The following is a 4,975-nucleotide window of genomic DNA, read 5'->3' on the forward strand; positions in this document are numbered from 1 at the left end:
TGCTGCAACAATTGCTGGCCTCCCACCCTTCAGTGGCCTTCCCTATGATAAAACAGAGGTACCTGCCAAAAATGAACGAAAACAGTTGCAAAACGAATGTTCCGGGGCCAAAACACGCAGTTCGGGGTCCCGAAAATGGGCTGTTAAGCACCGAAAATGGCATTCGACCTCGAAGTGGGTTTCTCAGCCCCCAGTGTCCCTCAAAAGGGATGAAATAAGATGTATGCCAAAAATCAGAGCAATAGGAGATGGTTAAGCGGTCCCGAACCGAGGCACACGGCCTGACGGCTACGAAAACCGGGAACCGGACTCCGAAATGAGCAGAATGGCCTACGGCCACCAAATGTAGCCTATGGACATTGAGAGATGGTCTACGGGACCTCTCCCTCCCCTCAGGAAAAGAAACAGAGAAAACCGAGTCTGGTTCGCAAACCGAGACAAGGCACAGAAGAGGGTTCGGAAGTCCGGAGGCAGGGCTCACGGCCGCGACTCTGGAACTTCTGAACGAGCACATTATGCAACATCACCAAGCGCTCAATCGGTGACGTCTGAGTCTTAAGGTCGGTCAAAAATGGGGTGTCTACAGTTGCCCCTCTTTGACAGAACTCGGAAGTCACAAGTGACGGGAGTGAATGTCAAAGCCCAGAGACGACCCATTTTTGACAAGGCCGAAGACTTAGACAAACATACAGGATAAACAGAGATGTGCCCGCAGGCAGGGGCAAAATGCAAATGATATGCAAGAAGCCGAAGGTAACCCAATGATCATGCAAATGCAGCAAGCTGTAATGAAGCAATTATTCGCAAATAGATGCAACAGTTTTAAGCAAGAATGCAAAGCAAAAACTACATTTCATGCAGTTAAGAATGCGGAGGATTATTCAATCCCCGCCACGTCTCACACGGAGAAGATACGATACCTGCGCGATTCGTCTGGTCGCACCCGCCTCAATTGAACCGTACATACAATATCGTGCCTGCAAAAGAGAGAAATTGAACGAGTACAATATGCCACCAACATATATTAAACGTGATTCCGAAAGTTCGACACACGCAGTGCCGGTGGGTGAATGCATCGCAATGCAAGAACAGAATATGCGTGACAACGCATGCTCAAACACAGAGGTATACAAATATCAAGAAATGTACATGCTAATACAGGTATGCTCATGAAAATGCAAGATAATGTGACACGAGCATGAATCAGGGTGCCATTTGTCATGAATCAACGAGTACGGAAATGCGCGTTTCGGCGAAGGCAACTCGATCACGACCTCTGATCCGCTTCCTTGAAAGGTTACAACTCATTCAAAAAGGATACACTTTGATTTCGATGAGTGACGATGAGCCACATGTCAGAACTTGAAACCGAAGTCCCGACGGAGCAATTTCGCGACCGGAAGTGTACTTTTCTTGAACTTTTTCAGGTCCCGGGAACTCCGATCTTCCTCAAAATTTGCAGAGAGCTAGGTGAGCATGTGGGGAGCATGGCCGGCCGTTTATCTTCCCATGGGGAGGTGGCCAACCGTTTTCCATTAAAGCTAATGGCTGGCCAGCCATTTCTGCAAAAAGCAGATGGTTGGCCAGCTAGAAAAAGGGGCCGGCCGGCCATGGCCTTTTTCCGGGGGCATTTTGGTCTTTTTCCCTCCTTTTTGATGCTCTTGCAATCCAAGGCCTTGAGGCTTATAAAAGGAAGCCGAGTCCTCTTCATTTCTTGCTTCCTACAACACTTTTCTCTCCAGATTTGAGTTTCACGCGCGTTTTCCAACGCCCCGCGCAAATTGTTTTCGTAAAAACACTCAGTTTTAAGCACTTTGGAGCGATTAAATTCCGGCTTCGGAGCTTCTTTTTGCATTTTCACCACTCGAGGTAAATTTGTCTTAATATTTGGAATATTTTCTCGGAGGTTGACTTTTGTTGACTTTTTCCGATCTTTGCTCATTTTGCTCATTTTTGCTCCCTTTTACAGATTCTTCTGAAAATGGCGGGCAGTTCTTCCCACGGCGGAGGTTTTTCAGGTGCCGGAGATGATTTCGACCCTATGACCCTACCTCCGAGGACCCGACCCTTTATTCCCGGGAGGTACCGTCCGCCAGCACACATCCTCCTGCGTGCTGTCTTTCGTCATTTTACTAGCTTCGACGAGCGAGCACCCGTGGATCTGCTTCTCAGAGAGCCGGAGCAGCATCTCTCTCACGAGGCCCGAGAGGTATTTACCTCATCCTCTGTATTTTACATTTCGCACCCTTGCCATGCTTGAACATGCAGTTAGCTTATGACACAGTACTTTGCTAACATCTTGAACATGTAGTTTTCAACATTCGAATTTCTGAACACTCGGCTCATTAAATTAATTGCGAACACACAGCCCACATTAGAACACACGGCTCAAACACTGATTTGTCGAACACACAGTCCGAATCCGAAAGTGAACACACAGCCCACACTTTAACTGGAAGTTGAACACGTAGCCCAAACTTCAAATTTTCTGAACACGCAGCCCAGATTAGATAGTGAACACGCAGCCCACAATTTAACTGAAAGTTGAACACGCAGCCCAAATTTCAAATTTTCTGAACACGCAGCCCAGGTAGATAGTGAACACGCAGCCCACAATTTAACTGAAAGTTGAACACGCAGCCCAAATTTCAAATTTTCTGAACACGCAGCCCAGGTAGATAGTGAACACGCAGCCCACATTTAACTGAGAGTTGAACACGCAGCCCAAATTTCAAATTTTCTGAACACGCAGCCCAGGTAGATAGTGAACACGTAGCCCACATTTTAACTAAAAGTTGAACACGCAGCCCAAAATTCAAATTTTCTGAACACGCAGCCCAGGTAGATAGTGAACACGCAGCCCACAATTTAACTAAAAGTTGAACACGCAGCCCAAAATTCAAATTTTCTGAACACGCAGCCCAGGTAGATAGTGAACACGCAGCCCACATTTTACTGAAAGTTGAACACGCAGCCCAAAATTCAAATTTTCTGAACACGCAGCCCAGGTAGATAGTGAACACGTAGCCCACAATTTAACTGAAAGTTGAACACACAGCCCAAATTTCAAATTTTCTGAACACGCAGCCCAGGTAGATAGTGAACACGCAGCCCACATTTAACTGAAAGTTGAACACGCAGCCCAAATTTCAAATTTTCTGAACACGCAGCCCAGGTAGATAGTGAACACGCAGCCCACATTTTAACTGAAAGTTGAACACTCAGCCCAAAATTCAAATTTTCTGAACACGCAGCCCAGGTAGATAGTGAACACGCAGCCCACAAATTAACTGAAAGTTGAACACGCAGCCCAAATTTCAAATTTTCTGAACACGCAGCCCAGGTAGATAGTGAACACGCAGCCCACAAATTAACTGAAAGTTGAACACGTAGCCCAAATTTCAAATTTTCTGAACACGCAGCCCAGGTAGATTTTGCAAGTAGCTTATTTCACTTCATCGGCACACAGCCCATTTCATTCCATTGGCACACAGCCCATTTCATCTCATTGGCACACAGCCCATTTCATCTCATTGGCTCACCGCCCATTTCATTTCATTATTGACACATGTATTCATTCTGAATGCAGGGTGGTTCTCGTAGCGTACGGGGATATGGCTCCACTGCCGCGAGGGATTGGTATGCTGAGCTCCCGGAGGGCGTCAGAGACTTAGTCGACTTGGCAGGGTTCGGGCCCTTCTGCGTCGGGTTGTCACGTTGTCTTGCCAGGAGGACATTGATGGCAGCTTTGGTAGAGAGATGGTGGGACACCACCAATTCCTTTCATTTCTCTGCTACCGGGGATATGACCATGACCCCTTTTGACTTCGCTGTATTGACCGGCCTTGACGTCGGAGGTTGGTCCATCCCCTACGACGAGGACATGGGCGAGTGGGAGGCCGCCTGGATGTATCTGTTGGGGGCTCGTCCACCCGTTGATAGGGTTTCAGGGAGAGTCCGATACACTTGGTTCTCTTCCCATTTTCGGCGGGCGGAGATGGTGCCCGAGACTCCCGAGGAGACAGAGCAGTATGCCCGTGGTTTCCTGATGTTCCTCTTCGGGACTACCCTGTTTGCCGACAGAGGGAACACCATTGGGCTATACCCGCTGAGTGCTCTGGTCGACCTATCACAGGTCAGTAGGTATGATTGGGGTGGCGCCGGCCTGGCTACCCTTTACTTTTACATGAGCGCGACCTCCCGCGGGCGGGGCGATTTGCTTGGCGGCTACTGGAGAGCCTGGGAGGTACTTTCTGTCCCCTTGATTTACATTTCTGCTTCTCATTACTTGTACATTGCACGCACACAGCGCACTTTTACAGTCTGTATTTTGCTCTCAGCATTTCGTACTTACATTCTGCACTGCTCTTCTCAGTTATGGGTCTATGTGTACTTCCCATCATTAGCCCCAGAGCTGGAGGTGGTAGGGATTCCTGTGACCCCATATTCATTGATATTCGAGGGCCCGCATCGGCCGAGACCTCGAGAGACCCTCCTTCGCCTGCGACAGTATTTCGACACTGTGCGACACTCAGAGGTACCTCAGAACTTTCAGTTCTTTTCATTTTCATCTTTGATTTGCTTTGTACATTCTGATTTCTGATTGGTTTATGCTTTCATCATCCGCAGATTACATGGCAGCCCTGGGTGTCCCTGGGTGTCCCTGGGTGATGGTCTCCGACTTCAGTATACTGGAGCATCGGACATCTCCCAGTATAGGGTCCTGCTTGAAGGGCCGGTTGGCAGGGCATGGTTCCTGGGGGAGCGCTTTCTGCGCCAGGTATGGGGGTATCTCTCTCAGGATATTCCCGCAGTACCTCCAGCCAGTATGCGGACCGTTGACAGACTCTCTTACTCAGAGGTAGTCGGCGCCATGCTGGGCACTGATGCTTTACTGCATGTTGAGGAGGGGGACTACGCCACCTACCGTCACACATACTTGATGCCTCCATTGGCGGAAGCTCGTATCCCGATG

Source organism: Camellia sinensis, chromosome 3 (assembly GCF_055761805.1).
Source record: "Camellia sinensis isolate YWXY chromosome 3, ASM5576180v1, whole genome shotgun sequence".
In the NCBI taxonomy this organism is placed as follows: domain Eukaryota; kingdom Viridiplantae; phylum Streptophyta; class Magnoliopsida; order Ericales; family Theaceae; genus Camellia; species Camellia sinensis.